The sequence below is a fragment of the Empidonax traillii genome, unplaced genomic scaffold (genome assembly GCF_003031625.1).
Source record: "Empidonax traillii isolate 1590-97213 ecotype Southwest subspecies unplaced genomic scaffold, ASM303162v1 scaffold686:size905440, whole genome shotgun sequence".
Taxonomy (NCBI): domain Eukaryota; kingdom Metazoa; phylum Chordata; class Aves; order Passeriformes; family Tyrannidae; genus Empidonax; species Empidonax traillii.
In genome coordinates this window covers 182,059-207,987 of record NW_020955879.1, presented here as the reverse complement: position 1 = coordinate 207,987, position 25,929 = coordinate 182,059, and the positions used below count along the sequence as shown (strand labels likewise).

Here is a 25,929-nt window from a genome sequence, read left to right as displayed (position 1 = left end):
TTAAAGTGTGTAGTTTTGACTCCTTAGTTCACAATTTATTGCTACTGAAGGTTTTCTACATACTTAAAGACCGGAGGCATACAGAGTTTTAGACAAGGGAACATATTTCTCAGAGAGGAGGGGCCACTAGGTGGCACAAAAGTTGCCTAATTTAAGCAAATTCTCTAGTTTTGAGATGGGAAAAGGACACTTTGAAGGGCTGAACTACAGCTTTATAAATAAGACATTGTAATGCAAAGAGTAAAGGAAACTTCCTAAACTGATGTTTAGAAGGTTGAGATTCCTTAAGTCCATTCTGTACATTGTAGGATTAGTGTAGTTCTGCTATTAATGTCTCCTCTCTCAAACAAACAAACAAAACAACAACAACAAAAAAAGGCTGCTTTGTTTTTCAAAATAATAATCGATTCAACCTCGTTAAAAGAAAAACGATTCTGCAAAATAAGAAGTGAAAAAAAAATAAAACCAAAACAATGCCTTTTCTATGACAAACAAACAAACAAACAAAAAGCATAATCAGAAAGAGTTGACAGATTAATAGTGCTAAAATGTGTAAGTAAATATGATGTGCTAAAAAAATAGTATTGTACATTGCAGTGTGGTACAGTCTTCAGAAAGCTGCTCTGGCAATTCATACTGACCTCAAGAATGTAGGCTTATTTTTGAAAGAGGTGAGAATGACATCAGGAAAAAAGAAGGAAAAAGAAAAATATACACAGTGAGAGAGGTTGTAGCAGTGAGAATTTATAATCTGAGAGGCCTTCAGCTATTGCAGAAGTCATCCTTATCAATTATATCTCTCAGACACTTAAATATCACCCTCATTAATAAAACAAACAACTGAAGACCAAACACTTTGGCCTCAGAGGGCATGCAAGGAACATCCTAGAATTCATCTGACCCTCTGGACATACAGAATGTTGCACAATTTGCTGCTGGGGCTACCAACTGTCTGAGCAATGCTTCATACACTACACGAACATCCACAGAGCCATTCTGGTCAAGGAGAGTCAACTTCCAATCTGAAATCAGTTTTAATGAGAAGACTTTGATGGGCATTATGTCAGCTTCTTTCAACCTTGGGGTTTTGATTGACTGCTGAGGACTGTCCTTTAGATGATAACAAGGATGTTGTCAGTCCTGCACAGATAGCTGGCACCAGGCTTGAATGCAAAAGCAAGGAGTGTGCACATCATACATGAGCTTTCTACAGAAGAGTGAATTCCAGCTAGAACTAATTTCACTGTAGTACTATTAACAAAACAATTACGGATGACACTTTAAAGATTTACTTCTTCTGAGATGAACTATGGGTCTAATCACACAAGTGTAGCTCTTGAGATCAGCAGTGTGGTAGGCAGAGCCTATCATGATACTAATGCAGTCACTAGCATTGATTACAGTAGCTTGTGAACTGATAATATGAAATAAAGAAAAGAAAGTTGATTTCCTGCATTGCTGATGCAATTTTTGGAAGGATTTTCAGAAGCATTTCAGTGCTCTGTCTTTGTTTCTTGAAATTCTATTTAAAGGGGAACTGCATCGAACAAGGAGTTGTGTGTTTAAAACTAGAGGATGGGAGGGGAGGAAAACTTTTGTCAATGACAGCTTTTTCAGAGAAAATAGAGCTTTTATATTGATTTTGTGTTGAATATTCAGAGTCCTAGAAACATGATAGCATGCTGGAAAAGAAGTATTGTTTTTATAAAAGGTCTTATATGAATAAAATTTTGAATTCTACAGCAGCACATCTAAGTACATAATTGCTACACTTACTGAGCCATACCTTTAAATGAAGCTATGACTGGAATGTACAAAAATACATGGGTTCTCTCTATACTTTTCTTCATGACAAAGAGTTATCACATGATCAGTCTGAAAATACCATTTATCTGCTGGGAAAAATTATTCCCAGTTCCCACTAGATTGCCCTTGATATTAGCATTCCACTTTTAAGCAGTTTATAAAGGTTAATAAATAATTAATGGATGTTATAAGCTCATTTCAGATATGATCAGTGTATGCAATAGATGCATATCAGCATGTGCAATTGTAGTTGGTTATGTGCTATTGGGCTGGTGTAGTTCATTTATTAAAACAGCTGCAAATAATTTAGTAACCCTTTCTACACTTCTTAGATCTGGAAGAATAACATGAAGTGTGACCAAAAAAGGAAGAAAATTCTTTCACTTCCTCAGCAGTACAAACCAGTTTAATCTGACTTTGGCTTTGGGTTGGTCCTAACTAATCATTCAGCCTTATCATTATTTTAATTCTAGAATCTATTAAACGAGATACTAACCTGAAAGATTTAAAATCTTTATGTGGGAGAGAAATCCTCTGAAACAACAGGACAGATTAGCATTTGACAACAAATCTTAAGGAATTAAACTTACAAATTGTCAATGCAGACATATGTAAAAGAGGTTTGTGGTACAATGCATCTTGTCCTTTTCCCACTGTATCACTCACTGGGAAACTGGGAAATATAGGAATTTTTGGGAGTTGTTGAGCACGACATAGGGTCAGGTAAAGAGTTTTCTGCCCATTTTTGATATGACCAAACCTGAGATTTTTGTTTGTTTGTTTTAAGAAAATATATTCTGATCAAAGAGTCTAAGTAGTTAGAGGCAAATAAAAGGGGATATACCTGTCTGTACCAGTCAGAATTATCAACTCTGTCTTATCCAAGCTAGAAATGAAAAAAATCATTCTCCCTGAACTGGTTGTTGACTTCAATGTCACTACCTAGCGACTCTGACACACCAGGATGGCGAGATTTGCAAACTCTTTCTTGTTAATCTCCCTGAGGAAAATAAAAAATGTCTAATATCATGTCTCTCATATTTTCCTTTTTAGCCTAATACTTATCTTTGTCTTATTCTTTAGTCTGTCATGGTATTTAGCATCTCAGTCCCACAAAGAGCAATATCTAAGCTCCTTCTCAATTAAATCCTTCCTGGAAGATCAGGAACTCGATCCAAAGTATTTCTCTGAAACAGAGTCCAAGTTTTTCTAAATACTTTTGCCAAAACATTAGTCAAAGTGGATTTATTGCTTTCAGAAATATGTTTTCATATAATGATTAATAGCAACAACAGTAGTAGTAGCAGTAGCAACAGCAGCAGTAGTAGTAGAAGAATAAATACACCTCATCCATGCCTGGAGGTTAAATTTTTTGGGTTTTGAGAAAATGATAAAAACTGGTTAGTTGAGTAGTAACCAGGAAGGTGGCAACAGTGAAGGAGAAAAATGAAATAAGGACCACTTGAAAATCATTACCTATTTTAGCTTAGAGCAGGATGCAGACTTGAATCTGAACTGACCAAGTAGTCTGCTTACCTAATTTTGCCCACTTAACAGCTACCAGTAATTGGAAATTTGTCACACTGCTTGTTAGGGGCTCATTAAGATTTTATTTTGACCAATAAAGCCCACATTGCTTGCATGTGCAATTTCTTCAGTTCGAGTTGCTGGAAACCTCAAGTCCCAGCATTTCCACAGGGATTTCTAAGATCCTGTAACACTCTTTTTCTGCCATGAGGACTAAGGGGAAAACTCTGGCCCCTGAAGCCAGTGACAAAACTGATATTAGCACGGTGAAACCAGAACTTGAGTTGCACACTGTATCTTTCAGATTCTTATCTCTGTTTCCTCCTGATTCCCCAGATTTATTGCACTTCCAAAGGACGGTGTGTTAACTAACTAACCAGTGCGCAGCATTTTCTTTTTAACATAAAAAGCTATTGTTTTTACTTAATCATTCACCATCTCAAGGAGCTAAAAAAGAATATGTTAAGGGTCTTGTCCTTGATTAAAACATAAAATGTGGCAATAAATATTTTTTTATTGATTATAATACCTTTACTTTATTAGGAAGATAACAGACTGCAGGTTAACTTATCATTAAATATTCATTTAAAAGAAAAATATATGATAGGGAGTTATTTCTGTTGTGTTTGCCTTTTTTTTAATGACTTCTTGTCTTCCTTTAAAAATCTGAGTTTTTCTAGTTTGCTTCGTATTAACTACTTGATATGGTTTAACCCAAGTCAGTGCAGAGAAGCAGCAGATTTTGAACTGATGTTAGCACTTGCCTTACTTGCTTGTCAATGCTATACCACCATCATCTCTCTGGTATATAGATTTGTTAAGAAGAATGAAAAATAAAAAATAACTTTCAGCACTGATTTCAGAAAAATCCTTAAAGTATCTGATATAAAGTATTTATACCCTATATTTTATATATGCTTCATCTACTTTATATCTGATGTAAAGTATTTCAAATATGCACATGTACATGAGCTTAGTGCTCCTAAGGATGAATTGAGACGTGTACCAAAATACTTTACTGAACTGCGGGGGGACAACACACATCTCATTTCAAAAGTCAGCTACAAATATGTTGTAATTATTCTGAAAAGAATCCATCTAAAACTTCATAGCAAGTTCTACATTTTGAGAAAAACCCTAGTGCTCTAAGAGGTTTTATTGTACATTGACAGCACATTACAATATTTATAAAATCAAACAAATATCTATAAAATCAAACAAAAACCCCCAATTTTTCAGGTATGTTTTACAGGATCTTTATTTCTAACTCCACTAATGCCACATAGTTGGGTCCCTTATAGTCCTACTTCTCATTTAATAAAAAAAATCTTATTACTGTAAAATTCCATTACTCTCATGCCTCCCTATGTAGTACAATGTTAAGTACACTACAATACCGAGTCCCAGATGGAATACAATGCTGTAATTCAATCGAGGGATCCTGCTAATGTCCCACACTGAAGAATATAGCTTAAGGGTTTGGGTATGGTAGCAAACCTCTCAGCCTGGAGACTGAATTACAACCTGACTATTCAATCTGGGCCGGTGTGTCACTGTTTGGAATGTACAGGACCCTGATTATTTGTAATACATCTGTAAAACAATTATTGCAATAAAAAGGAGAAAGTAAGAGCACTGTAAATCAAAGTTTGTCCATAAGAATTATGGTATTATATGGCAGTTGGAGTTACAATGAGCATAGAACAGAAAGAGAACATTTGCAAAATGTGTTAAAAATTGCATGGATGGTCTACCAAACAAGGTAGATTGAACAATCCAGCCTTCCCCACTCTTGTTAGAAAGAATCACCAGTTAACTTCTCAAAGAAGACAAATTAATTGCTGTGGGTAGGTTTGGGTCTTGGTTTAGCTGTGGACATAGTCATGAATGTTACAATTTTATTCCTTCAGATATCTAATATCATATTTGATGCTGAAGCCACCTGCCAAACTTCCAACTGACCCTTGTAGCACCCAGAAGCTCCAGTCTCACAGTAAACCTTACTCACCACCAACAGGTATGTATCCTGGCAACACCAGAAGGGCATGAGTCATAACAGAGCCACACAGCTCATGCTGAAGGCCTTTCTGGATCTGCAAAGGCCAAATTCCTCCTCACCACCTCTAAGGGTGTCTTTCTCTTCACCCTGCCAGCCACGCATTCCTGCCTTCTCTCTTATACTGGTCCTGGCACAGATCCTGCAAAGCCAGTGCAAAGAGCTACGCCAATCAAAAATCAGCCATACCAAACCAAGGTAAAGAGTTTTTGGCTGGTTTAGTTCCTTGAAGCCCTTCATGGATTTATCAAACACACAGTAGTACCAATTCAAGGGTGGCAGTGGGGGTGTGCATCTCAGGATACAGGAAGGGGTAGTCAAAGAACCAATCTGGTTCAGCATATGGTGTCATCGTGCTGCTGTTTCAGTTGCTTTTGTTGTCCTGCTCTGTTTTTAGTGGAATATTGAGAGACTAGTGGAGCTGGGCACAGAAAAAGAAAGCACAGTTCTCTAGCTCAGCAATTACATCACTGGCCAAGGTTTGTTTTAAACTGGAGAAATTTAAATTGGAAAAACAAAAAAGAGAGAAGTACTGTCCCGCAGCATTTTAACAGCTCTGTGACAGAGTTAGACAAATCCTTCTCCATCTCTCAAACAATATTTGGCTGAGCACAGGAGCTGTTTTTAAAACTATGCCAATCTCCTAACCTTTCAGCGCAGAATACACTCTTACTAGATCAATACATTCCAGTTATGCAGACACCAAGGAAAAAATGTAATTGGTTAAATGAATGGCCTTCACTGTCACAACAGAGGGGAATAAGACCTGAAAGGAGGCTTGTTATGGTGTGCACCCTTGAGCCAAGGTGCTCTAAATGTGCTGGACTGCTGGGTCATTGAGGTGTCACAAAGTTGTGGATTACCAAGCACCTCTCTTATGTCCCCCTTGTTGTCAAGAACTCTGTACCTTCACAGAATTACCAATAAAACAGTCGTAGCAGCAGATTAGGTTTAAAAATCTACCTAATGTAGCGTGAAATTTAGAGTGTATGCTCCAACGATCAGAGCTGCAGTGTTGACCCATTATGCTCTGCAGTCACATTCTTCCATTTTCACCCTTTGAAACCACAAAGGGAGGGGGAACAAATAACACACACTTGCAACCCTCTTCTCTTGTGTTTTTTTGATTGTGTTGTTCTTGTGGGGTTTTATTTAAAGTTATAGCTCGTACTGCCTGTGAGGGTTTGCTTAGGGCTTTGCTTAACTTTGCTTAATAGGATACATCATGGCTGTTTGTTGTGCTTTGTGGAAAAGTAGCCTTGGCTTTTCAGACTCATGGAAAGGAAGAACCTTCTTAATTTTTCAGGCACCAGGGTTTAGCAAAACTGGGCTATCATCCTATGTGAGTTAAGAATAATCAAAGCCTTATCCTTTAGCATGCAAGCGAAATGTACTTCACTGAAAGTCAGGGAGGCAGAAGATAGCACGGTAGCTTGTGTTGCAAGTCAGAAAGCTGTAGCTGTAATAAAAAAGGTATGTGTAAGATATTCTTCCCTGCTTTAGCAATTATGCTGTATTATTGAATGTGAATTGTTTTTTACATATTCATCCTCCTCACTGAGTTGATAAGAAATAAATAACATATTCAGTAGACAAAAAAGTTCATCGGGACTGTTTACATATGTTAAATCCATTTTTAATCTCTGATCTGGACTGCCTCGTGGCATTAGCAGCTAGTTTAACTTTGCATCTGTAGGCCTAGACTGAGTTGTTTTTCCACAGAGACCTGCAGCAGATCTTAGCTGCAGTAATATTAGCCGAACAGGAGAAGAGATTAATTTATGTCCATGTTACAAAATTATTAGATACACCATCCTATTCGCAAAATCTGAAGCTGCATCCTAATCTGACTCACTGAAGCTTGGATCCTGTAATATGATAGAATCTGATTTGAATTAAACTGTTTCAAAATAAGATTCCCGATTTTCATTCTGCCAGATCTTGTCAAAGAGCTTTCGAAGAGTTCTGTCCTATTACGTCAAGCTGTGTTGCAATGTCCGGGAAATATCCCCAGTGTGCAGACTGAGCACTGGTTTCCCCATAGCACTTGTAGAAATTGAATGGCTATCACAATTGTGATGAGGAAAGACCAAAGGTGTGCAAATGTAACTAAAGAAATTTCACTTTCACAGTGAAATAAATAATTCTGAAGGAGGGAGCAGTCTTCAGTCTTTGTCTGACTAGTATTTTTCTTTTCAAGACTAGTATTGTTCTTTTTTTGGTTATATATTCTAGAGAAAAACAGAAACTCTGTTTCTTTGTACTTTTTGCAAGAATAGAGACCAAAAACATGCATATCACAAAACTCTTATTCCTACACAGAGATACCTTGAAAAATCAAGTATATTCCTCTCATGTTACTGTTGAGCCCAGCAACTTGTGCTGTTTGAGACCTAGTGTCATGTATTGAAGCCTTCACAAAAGACCAAATTTCACTGATTTCAAAACCACTAATTTCAAAAAGTGAGGCTCAGAAGTGATTGCACCCTGTAAATGTATTTCTGCTGCAGGTTTTTATTCCCTATCACAGAAATTATACAGAATGTTGCAAAAGAGGGACGTTACTAGTACCTAACTTTATACCGCATATGCTGATGAAAAGAAGGAATGCCACTGTTAAACTTCCCCTGGGAGTTTAAGAAATCCAGAACTATATATATACACATTTCAACTGCTGCCAAACTATTACATTTCTTACATTTGGTAGCCTTCTCTCAGTACGAAACAGTTTTCTGCCATATCTTCAACTGTGAGAGTACCATCAGAGGACAGTGATATCATTTCCCAGAATCCACTGCCACCTGTGAAACAGCTCCAGGGTGTAACAACAATCAGGATCTGGCCTTGTCTACTGAAGTGAGGACAACACTCGAATACACATGCATGATAGTATTTGGTGACAGACTTTGTGATAATAGGCTGGGGAAGAGTTAGAGGAACCACAGTACTTCCATTTGAACCCAATACTATGACACCTACACTCTAGATCAAGAGATGCTCAAATGACCACACAGCCGGGCAGTCCTTCTTTTCACACCGTAGTGGTTGTGAGCTGCTAATGGTCCTGACAGCACTTGCAGTGTCTAATGCTTTTCTTTATAACCCCTCAAGTCATTAACAGGGCAACCTTGGCTGTCAGTGCAAAGAAATTTCTATCCCTTCTGATTCAGCAACCAGAAGGAAAAAAACCCAAAACATATGAATCTCATGATTTTTAAAGACAATTGGATGATTTTGTGGAGCTTGGTTCATGATTCTTCAGTGCTTGGGTGTGTGTTTTCTTATTAAACACTGTCAGTAAAATCACACAATAGAAGCTGGTGATATCCCTGTTGGGAAACTGCATTTTCCCCTGTGCAACAAGCTCAGGGCACTGTGGAGCCTAGTATATAAGGCAAAAGATTTCTGCATTACAGCATCAGGTTATCATAACCTATCTCCCCCTCCTTCCTACCCCCAGAACTCATCTATATGCTAATTTAACATGACTAATGCCGCCCCACAATATAATGGCTCTAATGTTTTCAGGGGAGGAAAGAGAGTGGAAAGAAGCTGACGCTCCTGTTTGATTAGTGCAGTGTCTTCTGATAAAAATCCCAGATTTTCTGGTTATAAGGTCTGATTGCATCAGCACCCAGAGTACATCTGGTTCAGCACTTAACCAAGCTTGCAGTTAGGTTTGAGTTTACATTCCTGTTAAGTATCAGTGTATTAAGCAAATGTTAAATACAATTTTCTCACCTGCTTTTGTGGAAGTGACTAATCGAGCCCAACTGTTTGTTTCAAGGGAAAGACACTGTCACTCTTATTGTCAGGGGCTAGTGTCTACAATATCTGCATTTGACAGAGCTCCCCCCTGAGTTACAAGATACCTGAACTAGCTGGGATTTGGCTCCTGGCCTTTTTGGCTCAGTCATACAGCCTGGGGATCTTTCAGTTTCTCTACAAACATGTGCATTGATAGTCCCTCTGCCCCTTTCCCCCTTCCTCCCTCACACTCACTGTAACACTATTAAGATATCAAATGCAGCAATTACAACAAGAAAACTCTAATTAGGCAGTAGCAGCAGCAGCTTCTGTAATAAAGGACTCAAAGAAATCTGGAGAAAGAGCTAAGACAAAAGACAACAGAGGCTTTCAAATCACAGACTTCTTGTTCTTAACGGATTACTCACTGTAGATAGTCGTCCACAAATTTCACTTCACTTGCTTTCTCTGCACTTTTCTAGGACAAAAGAGGTAATACTAACATAGAGTCCTGTGGCCATAATCAAATAATAATTGGCCTCGGAGATCACTTATGACAATCAGGGAAGTAATAAGGTTTCTGAATAATTATGAATAATTAGGCACATTTATGAATAATTACACTGTTAATAACTATCTAACACATCTAGTTTTTAAACTGTAATTCAGTCATTATTGATTGGTTAGCCATCATCTTCACTGCTGTTTCCCTACTCATTAACATCCTGATTCAGCCAGGAGCCCTGCAAGCCTGCATTTATTCTTTTGGCATGTTAGAAAAGAGGAGTTTTATTGCTGTAACTTCTAAATCCCAAGATTCTCTTGTTTCACAGAGATCATATTTCACTGACCATAGGGGAGGGCCATTTATGGAAAGAAAATGTCCTGGTACTTCCTAAATGTGATATTAAGACAGTGCAAAGATACTATGACAAGAAGGAGTGCGGAAAACAGGACTGCAGTTGAGTGTCTGGAGCTTCTGACTGTTTAACTTCCTGTGTTTGGACTGTGAAGTTTTTGAGGTGTGGAGCATCTTGTACGAAATAGACTTGGTAGAACTGACTCAAGATGCCTCCAGCAGGAACTGGCAGAAATAAATGGTGTTCCTTCAAGACAGAAGGGCCTGGGACATAAAATTTCTGCCTGGACAGGAAAGGTCCAGGGAGCAAAGCCAAGTCACTGCTACAGTCCCAGCCAAGACCTTAAGCATAGAAGAAGCCTTGCCTGCTGCTCTGGGCAGAGACTACATGCACCTGCCCATCAGCAATGCAGCTGCCATCACCTCCACCAGCACCTCTCTGTGTTCTGCCAGCTCTCCCACGGCTCAGAAAGAGCCAAATACAGCAGGATTGCCAGGGCTCTGGCTTTGCCCAGTAACCAGCTTTGCAAGGGTAAACTACTACTCCTGATATTCTCCCAAGCGCCTCAAATATTTGTTTTGCCTATGTCTAAAGCTGCTCCTGATTACATAAATTAGGTAGCTAAATGAATGCCAGAGTTGCTGGAGAAGCCAATAATTAAAGGTAATACTATGAATACCATCCCGAATAGCTCTGTTTTCAGGGCTACTTTATTAGTTTTACACCAATAGGATAGAGTGAAGCCAATCACTTAGAAAAACTAAATGGAGCCTCCTAGCCTTCAAATAAGGAATGCTCTCTGAGCTATTGTTATTATTCCTCTTCCTCTTATTTACACAGCATATTTCACGCTGAAGGTCTGGGTCTGACAAGGAAGAAATGTGAGTCATGGTTTTGTATGATTTCAGTACACTGGACACATGCTACCCAATTTTGGAAAAGCATTCAGGAAAGTAAAAGATACAGAGCAGGTGCCATGAACTGTGAGTCCCAGTTTGAAAATAAAGTAATGCTGCAGGATGGACATTTTGCACCAGATAAAAACCAAACCAACATTTGGAAATTCCTTTTATTTACAGGACATGTGTAGCATTCTGAGTGGGTTTTGATGAAATGTCTTTATTCATTTGGTGCTTACCAGTCCTGACACGCAGGATAGCAAATTACGCGGTGAACATAATGATAAGTGCTTCAGTCATTCCAAATATTGCTTTAAAGAGTATTAACAAAAAATAGATGCCATAGATGACACTCTACCTGTATGATTTTTACATTTCTATCCATTTCCCTTGGAGGGAGATTTATTCTCCCTTTGAAGGACTTTACTTTCTGCTTTTTCTCTATAGCTTTATATTTCATTTTTGTGCTACAGTGCACTGTTTTTTATATTTCAGACAAGAAAAAAAAATAACAAAACCATGTTTGTTTTTTGCTAAGGTTGGTAATTTTGCTAATGTTGTGGCTCAAACCCTCTTTCACCTGCAAGGGTCAAAGCAGCCATGATAAGCTGTCTCTTTCATAATCTTCAAGCATAGTCTTTCTAATCTCCTCCTGAAGGCTCAGAAAGGAGAAGAAAACAGACAAAACACTTAGCAGGAAAAATGAGTGAGTGAATGTTGAATGTTCCTTAAACTGGAAGTGATCATTTTTAAAAAGCAGAAAAAGGTCTCAACACATAGTTCTGAGAAAGAGCCACGAAAGACTGGCTCTTCTACTTTGGTTTTGATATGCTAAGATTTGGCATGAAAAATAACTAAGAAAAACTGCAGTCTTCGCATTTTCCCATGGGCAGAAATAACCAATCTCTATCAAAGATCTAGAAAAGTCCATTATTTTATTTTTATATAATGTCTCATTAAGCTCTAAAACTCATTACCATCAGATATTGTGGAGACTAGCATGCTAGATGGATTCAAAAAAGATTGAGGAAGTCCACTGGGACGTTCCCAAAAGACTGGGGAAGGTCCATTAATGACCTGATGTGACCTCTAGCTCACATACTTCAAACTGGAAGAGATTAAGGTATCCCAGGTTATATATGGGCTTATACTCCCCCCCACCCCGCCCCCCCCCCACAAAAAAAAAGAAAGAAAAAACAAACAAACAAACCAAAAATCAAGAACATTTAGTTTTCTGTAAAGATATAGATTTTAGCTGTGATTCTAATACCAGTAGTTCATCTTCCATTTCTTTCCCTAAAACTGAACAAAAGGCTTGGGAATTCCCTGGTAGGACATCTGCCTCTGTCATGTGGCTTAGTAGATACATTCAAAGACAGAATTTCCTGTTTTAATCAAAGGCAACCACTGATACTGTGTTTCTGATGGAGACCACATTAATTTTCTCTGTAACGTGTTTTCCTGATTATGTCAGCCCCCTCCACTAGTTCTTCATATTTAGGAAAAGGGAAAAGGGTGCACTGAAAGTAAAACAAAGATTTTGCTGGGGCTTGGAAACGTCAGGTAGCGTTCAGAAACCCTGATTTTCCTTTCTGGCATTTGTCATTCTGACTGAATTTTGAGTGTGTCAAATATTAATGATTGAGTAAACGACCAAAGCCCTGCATGGACTCACTGAGAAAAATAAGAAGGTGAATTGTTGTTCATTTCCATCCTGTGGTGTTTGGTTCTGTTTCAAGAGGATTGCTTGTTTTTGTTTTTGTTTGCTTGTTTTGTGTTGATTTTGTGATCTACATGAGAATTTTCTATTTTAATTTTATCCCGACTCTGGGCTATCATTTTATCGATCTCATTTTTCTAGAGTTCTAACTAGGCCAACCCACAGTGGTATATATAGCATTTGACCAAATAGTGCTGTCTTTTCCCAGATCTAGCACACATCAGCCACCACCATTTCACTGAGCTCTGAAGCACCCCTAAAAAACATTTTCCTGAGCATGAACATCTCTAGGGTCTGTCAGCATTAGACTCTGCAAGGCTTTTTGTATATTCCTGCTTTCAAGTCACAGAGAAATACCATCTTGCAGCTGGTGTCTGTACTAGGGGGGCAGAGAAATGTGAAAGACCAATCTTCTTTGAAAGTGAAAAAGTCACCTTGTGCACAGCCACCTGGGGACCCTGCACCCTCCTCGCCTCTCCCCAGTTGTGTACGACACTGTGCCCCAGGCCATGCTAACTTCCCCCTGCCCCCACCCCAGCACACCCTTTCATCTTCGATTTGTTCATCCCCACTCCATGGATGTCATCGAAGGCAAGGGCCAATTAGCTGAATGTAGTCAGTGTACAGTGATTTGGATCCTAGTTTTTTGAAAAATGGACCCAAAAGGGTACATTCAAAGTGGTTCCTGACTGCAAACATCAGTGGTGGTGAAATGCTGGCAACCTGGGGCAATGAGAGGCAGAGCAGAAAGAGGACACTTCGGGGGGAACCATGTCCTTGGCTTAGCTATGTGGGACACAGTTGTGAGACCATGATGGCTTCCAGTGGGTTCTTTGGCTTCCATTAAACATCATTAATGTTTTCAAAGAAGCATGAAATCCACACTCGTATTCCCCCTCTCCCTCCTCCCTGTCCCTCTTGCATCACAAAGGGGACCTTCTTTTGTTATATTTGGATAATTATTCTGCTGTCTTCTCTCCTGCTACCAACTAAACATCTGTGATTGATGAAGGGAACACATTGAGAATTTGAGATGAAAAACTGAAGAGAGAGCAAAGCTGGGCAAATGAGCCAGTGGGTTGAAGCACTTGGGACATTAGAGGGTGTCAAGGATGGCAAATGACTTCATTGAAGTAATGATGATAAACATTTTATCCCTGTGCATATATGTGCATTATACCTAACGATCTCAAGCGTAAGTAAGTGAAGAAAGGCACTAAATAAATCATAAGAACAGGCCCTAAATGGGAATCCCCAAGGAATGGGATCTGAATTGTAAATGCGTGCCTGAATTTCACACATCAAATTACAATAAGGAGATTGATATTTTAAACAGCTCTGTACTTAAAGGGTACTGTATCTCGTCTTGAGGATTTTTCTTTTGCTTAGGTTGGGTTTTTTTCCCAATTACACCGTGTGTATATATACATATACACATACACATATGCGTGTGTTTAAATTCATTAAATGAGGTACTTTGCATATCAGTGGGTTGCTCTGGGTTTCATTAGCATCTCAGAGACTGTGTAAAAAGTGTTTTCTGCTTGACTGAGATTTTTTGAAAGACATAAATGCTCAGGGACAAACTCTTTTCTGTTACACCAAAGAAAATCTAAAAAAAAAAATCCTTGCTTTAAATGGACTTATTCTAGACTTGGTCTGATGGAACTGAAAATATAGTCTGACACGATAACACTTCTCTTGTCTTTGTCCCTCCCTTAAAATTGTGGAGCCTAATTCTTAGCTGGTGTCAACTGGCAAAGCTTCTTGAGCTGTCAGCAGAGCGTGGCTGTTGGTACAAGCCGATTTGGTCCAGTAGCTGCACAAATAGAGAATGGACTTCAGTACTAAAGGAAACAGGCCTTATGCAGAACAAATTATACTAGAAATATCATCTCATTCCCTTTCAGTCTCATACGTCTCAAAATCATCAAAATACAACTGCAGTACTATAAACACACATTAATAAATCTGATCAGGTATGGGAAAGCTTCCAATCTGGAAGAAATGATAATGTCTAATAAGAGATAGCAACACTATGTCCGCACAGATAGCCCTGGCTCCCACTACATTCTTCGGTGGAAACACATAAGAAGATAACCACAGAGATTTAAAACCTCTGGGATTTCCGCTGTTTTCCAGGTTTTCTCATTAGAAGAAAATGTTTTTCATCCAGTTAGTAAGAGGATTCTGCTGACAGATATCATAGTCATCCCAGGACCTCCACATCTTTCTTCCCAGCAGTTGAAGACTGTTTGAAGGAGCAGGGTTTGCATGAAAGCTGAAGGTGTTTTCCCATTACATTCCTTTATAGGCAGGAGCACTCTCAGGCCAGGCTTTTGTAGATGCTGCACTTGAGTTTCTCATTCAGCATTTCCACAGAAGAAAGAAGCAGTGAATGAACCTTTTAGGTATCAACTCTCCTGGCCTTTTTCCCAGAGGATTGCCAGCCCAGCACACAGACTTCCTTTCCCAGGTCTTGATCTTAACTCAGAAATTACATACTTCATTTAATTGCGGTATGCACTGATTCTTTGTGTTGCTGCTAAGGGTATGCACTTCCATGTGCTTACATATATGTACATTATACTTGCATACTTATTTGCATATCTTGTGTGTGTGTGTACACACACCTATACACATACAATTATTGTGTATTTGAGAGATATTTGCACAGCATACCATGCCATAAGTAAGAATTTTAACTCATCCCCTGATTAAGCTTTACCAATAATGAGGAATCTGGAAAGTGAACACATGAAATATGCATTTTCCTTTGAATAAATCCTTTCTGCTAAAGATACTTATAAAAAAACAAATTCATGTATTGATATGTAGCAATTTCCATGTGCTTGGTGGTGTATAAAGCATAGCAAGATGTCACAGAGTAATGTTAGGTCTAAGGGCTAAATCTAGAGTCCCCTGAAGTCCTTCTCTGAAGTCAATTCCAGTCTTCACCCAGAATAGAACAAGCTTTTAATACTGGGGATGAACTACTTTAACTTTTTTTTTTCCCCCAAACGATATATTTCAATCTATTGCTAAATTATATGTACATTTTCCAATCAGCACTGAAACCACTTTTATTTTTTACTGGAAATACAGAGTGGTTTTTTAAAATATAAAAAGACAAAACCACTTATTCTTTTAATCAGCAAGCTACATTTTCTATAAACTGGGGGGAAAAAAGTGTTTTATATCCTGTAGTCCCTCCTGGAATAGTCAATCCATCACTAGACTTACTTGATTGTTGATTAACTATCAGAAATATGTTGACACAGACTCTTCTGTGAAAAAGACTCTTCCCTTTCCTTCCATTCCTTAACTGGCATGTCATATTTTTGCCTCTTTGCATGATTAATGTTGTTTTGAAAGCTTCAAGAATCAATAAATGTAGTCTCAAATCTATACATCTGTATTTTAAATATGTTCTGTTATCTTAGTTTACGAGCCAATCTGCAAAATATGTTTCCTGTTGGACTTAATAGGTGTGAGTGGTGCAGCTAGTGATAATGCAGAAGGTTTTCTGATTTGAGCGAGTCCTTGCCGTGAAACCAAATCCTCCTTGCAGATTCAGGAATGTGGTGTATCTGGAAAGATTTCCCTCCAGGTCTCCAGGAAGTGTGTTTCTTGCTAGATTTTTTTCTTTTTTTTTTTTTTTTTTTTTGAAGTGACACTGTTTCGTCTTGCTGTCCTGAAAAGATTTTGCACAGCAGTGCACAAGACATAGCTGGTGCAACATATTTCTTCATGTCTGTAGCCAGGAGATACCTTTATGCTCTCAAATTCCTCTGTCTTCTTTAAATGTTCAGTGTATTCAGTGCATTGCAGGATCAAACCTTCAGTGGATATCCCTTGGGAAATCAAAAGGAAGATTCCTTGAAGCACCATATATATTCAAAGAACACAAATGGGATGAGACAGAGCATAATCCAGTATTTTGGGGGTTTTACTGGCATGATATTGCAAAGATCATGTTAATCCATGCTGAGAAACACTGCAGGTTTTGTGAGGGCTAAATGTGTGTTCTCTGTCAATGCAGTAATTTGACCCCCAAGTGCTCTCAGTACTCCTGTTCCCTAACACGAAAACTAATCAGAAATTTTCCTAATCAGAAACCGACTGCCCATCTAAGCCTGGCCTATGCTAATCCTTCAACATGCTGCAGTCTGAAGGAGGGAAAAGAAATATTTTATTGGCAGGATTCTCTTTTCTCCTCAATATATTTGATATTATGTGCTTGAAAATGTGCAGAAGCATGGAATTTCAGTCCTGGTCCCAGAGAAATAGATCAGGGAATGGGACTACATAATAATCTGTAAAATCTATTTACAAACGTTGCCAGCAACTTCTATTACATCTATGGAGTCTCTGCAACCTTGCATACTGTTATTAAAATTCCTGCATATCTGCGTAATACTGTGTGTGCCTCTGTGGCCTAAACCATGACCAGAAAATAGTTACACCACCATAAACTCAGAGTATGAATGCAGAAGAACCAATCCATTCCAGGAGAAAGATGGGCAGAGAAGTAGGAGGGAAATTGGCTGAAAAGCACAGTTGAACCCTTTGTGCTGTGGAAATGAATCTCGTTTTGGTGCTGGGGGCTGAGTTCATGTTGATGCACAGAAGCAAAACAAGAGTATTCAGACAAGTGGAACATGATCTGATAAGCCTGGAAATAACTCTGTCAGGCTATTCAGCCTGAATGACATCCCTGTCTGTGTCCTTTCAACACATTTGATTTGAGTACAAGCTTCCCAGAGGAAGGCTTTTCCTGTGCTTTCTGTCCTGCTTCACTACTTCACAAACTCCCTGATGGCAGAAGCAGTGTAGGCTGATGTGAGAGAAGAGTTATACACTTTTCTAGAAGGGACAATATTTCTTCCGTGACTTTTTTTTTCAGCATTGTAACCTCTCTGTCCTTCCAATATGTACTAGCCAAGCCTATTCCTTACTCTGCCAGTTTAATAAGGTAATGTAGTTGTGCCTTTCATTTATAAGATACTTGAACTCTGTGTGTGTACATGAACAGATAAAACTAGAAATAGGTCTACTAAGGTTTTTCCAATATGAAGGAGATGAAACAATTTTTATAGACTTCCCAGAGTACAATTTCATTAAGGTCGATATCCACTGAATGAAACTTTTGCAAAATGTATATCCCTATTACATGAATAAAATGCAACAAGATTTGTGCTTGAAGATTCATAGATATGAATAATGTTCATATACACAATTCCAAATTTCACTGAATTTATTATAAAGATTTATATTTGAATTATAGTCTTCAATTTGCACGATTTATGCCCTAGTGGTTACATGGCTGCATTTATCAGAAAGAGGCTGTTCTTCAGGGAGGTAATTCTACTTAAGCTTGTGATTGTTTGACTCTTGATCAGTGAAGAGAACTGAATCTCATTTTCTGTGTCTGTATCTTCATGTTTTCCACCCTCATATGCTTTAAATCTGGCAAGAAGAATACATATTTCAAATCAGGATATGAATCACCTGCCCATGAATCAGCCAAATGCAGGCTCTGCACCTAGCACCATCTTTAATATTTTTTCCAAGACATGCTAGTTTTGCTATCCACAATATGCGTGACTTTTAGAAATCTGAAATATTTTTTATGGGGAAAAATAAATACTCCCCGCTCTTGTTATTTAATCTTCACAGTATACCATATTGTCTAAGTGTTTACTTCTGAGCAATCAGGCACGTCATAGGTGGGTGGGAGAGCAGCAGTCCTTATACAGTCTTCAGACTTCTATTGATATCTCCAAAGCTCTCGTGTACCCATTAGCACACGTTGAATGGTATTGCCTTTGGGAGAGACATATTGACCAAAGTCAGAAAACTGGGGAAGCATGGGAAAACTTGGATCAGGATGCAAAGGTGAACGAGTTGACACTGTTGGGTTATGGAAAACGCTGAAGATCATCAATACAGTCTCATTAATGTCACCACTTATCCCTGAAAGAAATGTTATTGACTGCTGCTATATCACTTGTATCAATCAATTAACAATTAATGTTTTCATCTCAGCAAGAAAGAACAGAATAAGCTCAAACAGATTTAGCATGCTAGAATAGAAATATCCAGATAACCAAAATAAAACAGGACAAAACTGTTCATGCTTTTTTCCAAAAATATGATTCAAAAAACAATAAAAATGAAAATTAATGGGAAAGAATCACCGAAAGCACCTTTTATTCATGACTGATGCCTCTTCCACAGCTGCAAGCACATTCATTTCTGCATAATCCCTAGCAGTGCAGAAGAAAGAGAGCCCTCAGGTGAAAGGTTACCTACATTTATAATGTCAGGTACTGAGACTGGTGAGGTAAAAGGTAAATGGTAATTTTATCATTAGCATGCCTGACCCCTTGCCCCCACCATATCTCATAGGGGACGTTAAGAACAGCTCACCTGTCAAGATGCAAACACTTAAAGGTCAATGCGCACAGAAATCTTCAAGAGCTTACAACTGAATTGCTGACACCTTTTATTATCACCGCTTAAATAAATGATTCAAGTGGCAAGACAAGGGTAAGATTGGTTTAATGTCAAGATTTGCGGTACGAATTCTTGGAGCATTATTTGCTAACCTGTGATTACCTGGATATGATTTTTTAATTCTAGAAGTGTATGAACAACCACGTGAATTTCACATCATTTAAAGGAGTTTGAACATATATTCCTCATTTGCAAGGCTTTCCAGCACTGCACAAGGAGGAAGTTTTGCTTTCGCTGGAGCAGTGAATGCAGAGTCCTGGATCCACTATCATCCCAGTCTATATTGTTAGAAAACTTGTTTGACCTCTGTGCACGAGAAGTGGATAGCCGTGACTTATGGAAGGATATCTTGCAACCTAATGACAAAATATTTTCAACTCTTGCTACACTTCATTGTACACCTTACAACATTTTCCAAGTTGTTTTTACATTGAAAAGTTCTGAAAGGTGGATACATCAGCACCAGGCTTTGAAAGAGCACCAAGGTTTACCTATGTATGCAGTATTTATAGGATCACCAAGTGTGATTCTAAGGGGTGAGTGTTATTTACTCCTGACACTATATATTACATGTTCTGTTGTTAATAAAAGGACCAGTCAGGTATACAGGACCCCTGAGCATGACCCACTTAGAGCTGATGCTCTGTAATACTAAAGCAAAACTTTGGTATTACCACTGTAATGGATAGTCAGATAGCAGTGGTATGTGTTGATCAGGACAGAGAAATGGATCCATCTCTGATTCTGCTGCTCATCAGACACTAAGTCAGTCATTTCGAAGAGAGGAAATGACTGACTTCAGTTTTATGGAGCTCTCACAGCATCACAAAAAAGAAATGTGAAGCAGAATAGAGGAAGGTGGCTTATGTTACCCAAGAAGCAGATCTTACTCCTTTCTGATGAACAGGTTAAAAATCTCATAACTTTGTAAAATCTCTTAGAATGAATCTCCTTCTCTTACACCTGTTACATTGCTTGCTATTTCCAGTAAGACCATACCAAACATTGTGCAAGTGAGTTGCTTTGAAGGAAGAAGATATATTCTTTTGGGGAGCTGTCAACAGTGCAGTGAGAGGAAGCAAGGTCAAACTGGCACTGATGTGCAGTTAGGACTTGATGTTGCTTGAATGGTGAGTGGTTTGAGATTAGTGTACATGTTAAAGCTGCCTTACGTATAGGGTTACAATTCTTCATCAGTAGAGGATACCCTGAGTATTCACCACTATAAAGTAGCAGTACTTTCAGTTTGACAGTTCAAACACAGCAATTGATTATTTGTGTGTGATGCAATCCCTCTGCATCTATCTCTTGTCCTCCACACATAAGGATCACTGTTCTCATTAATCTGATGTCCTCTGCCTTGTCTCCATCTACTCAATCTCTCCTCAGAAATAACACATTCACTTCTTTTGACTTAGTCACCTTCAAATTTACTTCTCCAGGTAATGTAATAGATACATTTCCCATATATTTCATGAAACTTCTTCCTAAAACAGTCACATACCACTGAAGCTGTCAAATGAAAAGCTTCATTTTTCCTTCTCACCTATCACCTATATCACTAGCACACTAGTGCATTTTGCACTTTTTTCCTGAATTATTTTGTTCTTGCCATCTTGCTGTTCTGTTGCATAAAGAACCTAACACAAGTAAATCTCAGTGGGACTTTAAACCTAGCCTTAAGTTTAAGCTTAGATGCTTAAGCACATAGCTGAGTCAAGGATGTCATAAGTCCTGGAATTACGGTTGCCATTTCATAAAAGGAATCACACAAAAATACATTATTTTGAAGGCAACTACAGCTTTCTACCTGCAGAGCTGCTTTCATCGAATTTAATACACAGAACAAAACTGTACAAACTGCAATCTTTTTGGCCTTGCCCTGGTCTTGTGCATCAAATACTTCTGTACTATCTTGATTTTGACTATATATGATTAAGATAATGTAGAATGGTTTATAACCGTTATAAAAATACTTTTATTTTTTTACCTGTCCAACTGAGGAAGACACCTGGTAGTAATAAAATTATTTTTACCACATGTCTTTCAGGACATGAGAGAAACAAAACACTTTCATTTTTATGCAAGTATTATACAACCATGCTTAAGCAAAACATCTGTTATGCCTCACCTTTTGTGTTGCTCGGTTGTTTTTCTTGTTTGCTTTGAATGATTAATTTTTCATACCATCAGAAGTATTCAAAGAGTAATCAACAGGCTACCTAGGTTGTCCTAGCAAACACTCAAAAAAGCTCAGAGATACAGAGGCTTCCTCATTTGCTTACCATGCAAAGCATTGTGGTTTTTTTGGATCACAGTGGTCCCTATTTCAAATCTGATTGGGAAGATGTGCAAAACATGCCGCTGTCTCTGACACTAACTGATTACTTGCACATGTGGAAATAGAGTCCCCTAAATATGGAACTAAGCATCACATTCCTGCTCCTGTCTGGATGTTGACATGTTAGATAACAAAAACAGATATTCCAAATTTGTAATACAGTACTGCTCATGGACACCAGCTACTAACAGGTGGAACATGACAAAATATATCCAACTCACCACCTTTTTCCTGCAGAAAAAGATAAGTGATGCACTTGCACTTCTCCACAAAGGTTGAAGATGCTTCTCTGACCATTTCCAAGACATGGAAGAAGGCAGAGATGCCTGAAGGTGTGCACACTTTTGTATCTGTTGATACATGCTGCCATAAACTCCACCATGTGGTAAAACATGGCTCATTCTTTATGCACATGGAAGTAAAATTGAGAAAAGCCTGGACTGGATATTCTGAAACATTCTTGGCTTGAGAAGTTGATATCCTATTTCAAGATCAGACCCCCCCTTTCTTACCGTGTATCGACACAGACCAACCCAAAGCGGACACCGATCACAAGTAGTTTGATGTGGAAGCATGTGATGCTTACTTTTCCTCAATGGAAGTGCCAAAACAACAGTGCCCAGGAATTAAGGATTTGGTCACAGTGCTTCAGGATAATGGTTCTTTTTAAATATGGTTGTGAGGCTTTCAGGTAGCTCTTTCCTCCATAATTCTTCTCCCTTATAACCCACTTTCTTGTGCACATTTGCGGAATCAGACCTCAGTGCAGTAGAGGAGTAGACAGTCAGACTAAGGTATTCTAATACCTCCTTATGTAGAACCATTTTTCTTCGTTGTTTTGTTTCTTAATAACCTCCAAATGCAAAATATGTAGGAAGCCACGCATAAATTCTGGTTATAGTGTCATCCCCTAAGAGACAAACACAGGCAGGAGCATTTTTATGGAAGAAAAAAAAAAAGAACATCCAATTTTCCACTACAAAACAGGTGCACTCAGATTTTCAAAGTACATCACACTTGTCTCTCTTGTTTATTTAATCCCAATTTATTGGATCAAGACAAAGAATAGTACAGTTTGGTTTTCTGGCATGTTCATGTCCACAGCAAAAAGAAGGTCATTGCATTTGGGTACTAATCTACCAGTGCAGTAAGCCGTGATTAAAATGTCTTGGTAATGTTCTCAAAAAAGCATTACAACTGCTTGAATCCATATCCATCCATGGCCAGAGAAGAGGGGATGCTAGTCTGGTTTGGTTAAATACATATAAACTTATTCCCCAGTCAGTCAGCTAGAGCAGCAGCCCTGCATTTCAGCAAGCTAAATAAAAAGATTGCCTGGGGTCAGGATAAAAGCAAAGGTACGCAGGGCCATGAAATAGTTTTTGCTGTTATCATTTCACTTCAGAGGACCCAATAGAGCCCTCACTAGAGATCATGAGTGACCTCAGGTCTCCTTATAAGTTTCTCATGCCCTGAAATTTATTATAATGTCCACCAAGAAAGTAAAGGGTTAAACGAGAAGGGCAACTTGCAGGGGGGGGCATGTTTTGGCATTGTGCTCTGTTATAATTCTGTCAAGGAGACTGACCTTTGGACAGATAAGCAGTTAGGGATGGAGTCCTTAGAATAAAGTGAAATGAAGGTGCAATGCAAAAGAAGATATCTCTGTTCAACTTCTGAGTGAAGTTCTGTATGCCTGAGCCACGCTTCCCCTGCTGCCACTGCTGCAGCTTCTCCTCTTCTTTTATTCGTAATCGTCCCCGTTATGAGTCTTTGTTCACAAAGGTGGAAAACACGCAGAGCTCTAATGATGCATTATCACAGGTCAGAGAATGAACCACATAAATCTCCCTGGCATTTGCCTCCACACAATACCTCTAAAAAGGACAGCAGCATTCCTTAAAGATGTAGCTTTTCCCCAGTCAGACAACTCGAACAAGGCAATGCACCTGTGGGCTTTTGCCAGGATAATCACCTTTTCCTCTCACTGCTCCTTGGATAGCTCCGACCTTGTCCCCTACTCTTCAGTCTGCCATGTTTTCTGTAATGAAGACTAAAATTCAATTGTACATCTGGGACTAATAGCTTTTAAACCTAAATTATATCTCTCGCAGTTACAGTCAGACTGTCATAAACATGCAAGCGGTGCAGTACATGCAGAGGAGACATGCTTTCACTGTAAAAGCCATTTTGAAAGCAAAGCTTCAGCCTAATTTAAAGATGCTATTGTTGTTATAGTTGGAAACTGATGGAGCTGTCTTTGAAGAAAATGTCATTTCTGCAATTGGCTTGGTTTAAATTAACAGAAAAGGAACCTGGATTGTAGAGAGGAGTGAAAGCAAGACTATGTATAAAATATCAGTAATCAATGGCATTTGTGTTATTGTCATGACAGTATGATGGCAGTTCAGGGAAGCAATTATGAATTTTTCATAGTACCACTGAAAGTAAAGACTTTCAAAGAAATAACACGGTTTACTATATATTACACAAACAATTACCTAGGATAGGATAGGATAGGATAGGATAGAATAGAATAGAATAGAATAGAATAGAATAGAATAGAATAGAATAGAATAGAATAGAATAGAATAATTTTGTCATATACTCCAAGAAGAATCTACCTTCTAAACCAAAGACCATTGTACATGTTCTCAGCTGTTGTAAATGAAATAGCAGCACCACTGAAGTTAATGCACCACTTTAGACCAGTTGAGTATTACAAATTTGCAGCTTAATTTATGATGACTCACTTCATATGTAGCCATTACACTAGTGTTGACATTGTGAAGAAATCTATATTGTCATTTTGCAGGAATCGAGGTCCCCTTTCCTTGCACCCTGCATTGAAATTGTACGTGGAAAGACAACAGTAAATTGAACACTTGATTAACACTTGTGTTATATCCAAAATAACGGTAGTTTTTCTTAGGGCACCACTGGCCATATGGAATCAAGTGCAATACTGCCAGTTCCTACTAGCTTTGAGTAATCCATTGATAAACATTTATATTGCAGAATATAATCAACTGTTAATTTACTGGAAGCCCATTCTCTTGCAAAGAAGAAAGTCAATGCAAACAATTATGGCCTCCAATATGCTACCTATGCTGATATTATAACTAAACTCACAATAGGCTCAGATTGTATGTCTTATGCAGACTTGCTCTTCATCCTGACAAGGATTCTCCAGTCATTGTGGGTATTCTGGTAGACCTTAACAAAATAATTTTCCTATTCTCTATTTCTTTGTGATGGTTTGATTACTTAGCTATATAAATATTAGTAATTGGAGACAGAAGGAGTGAAGTAGTAAACTGGCAGGCAAAAGTTGTTCTGTATATGCTATTTTGTGTGTCTGGTGCAGATGGGAATTCAATCACAAGACACAAAGCCATAGTGGACATGTTTGTCCTTTCTACAGTTCTCAGAACTACTTTTTTCAGAATGGACCCATTTGTTTTTCAAAATGCTCATCTATTTATTTCTCTCTTGCTTCATTTGTGTTTTATCATGTTTCCTGCAGAGCAGTTTTGCAGCTGTTAACATAAGCAGAACCTTTCCTTCTATCTCCAGACTAAAGGTTGCATACTTTTTTTTCTAGATATTCTCAAAACAGCATGTTTTCTCATCATGATGCCTCTAGACAGACTAGCAATCATTTTCTATCAAATTCAACTTTTGGTTTTAAAACAGATTTATCTAAATCACAAAAGCATTTATGGCTATGTTCTTCAATCTACTTTTTTTACATTCTCTTTCATGAACATTCAGATCTGATGATCAAAGGCACTTAATTGGTCCCTCGTTAAAACTCTTTGGGTGCTGGGCTTTGAAATTCTTTGCATTGCGCTCAGAGGATTATTTGTCTTTTAGTCATACAATATTATAAAGCTATTCCATTTACTCAGTTCCAAAGGAGAACAGGAATTTTCAGTGTGTTGTTCCTTTTACCAATGCCAATGAGAATGAAGTTGTTCTGCATACTCTAATATGGATTGGTTTTTTCATAAGCAGCCATAAGCAGATACTTGGCATGAAAAATAATAATGCTTGTATTGAATTTGCATTGCACAATGCACATTTCTCCCTGCAGAGTAGCAGGTTTTGCTAACCAATGTTTCATGACAGCTGTATCTTACTTCCAATGAACACAGCAAGGGGTCAGCTGATAAGACAAGCCTTTGCACAATGAATTTAAAGTATATACATGACAAAGTGCATACATTCATCAGCAAGTGTTGGCGAATCTGAAAACAGACACAAATTCCACACATGGAATTTTGAATCTGCCAGTAAAAATGGTAACAACATTCTCTGACTCCACAGAGAAGAGCAACATCTGCCAAGGAAACTCCTGTGATGTACATCAAGCTAATGATATTTATCTGTTGAGAATTTGGAGTGAGAAGCAGATTAGAGAAGAAGGTAAGAGAAAGAACAACAAAAAATGC

General features: G+C 38.3%; 1 long non-coding RNA gene across 1 annotated transcript; it reads right to left on the bottom strand.

The window, feature by feature from the left end:
* Positions 1–16,367: 16,367 nt before the first annotated feature.
* On the bottom strand, positions 16,368–25,722 carry LOC114065660. Its single transcript, XR_003573019.1, has 3 exons — positions 25,591–25,722; positions 23,451–23,516; positions 16,368–16,469 (listed from the first exon to the last, which is right to left on the bottom strand). It is a non-coding gene; the product is annotated as an uncharacterized LOC114065660 (long non-coding RNA).
* Between the last annotated feature and the right edge of the window lie 207 nt (positions 25,723–25,929).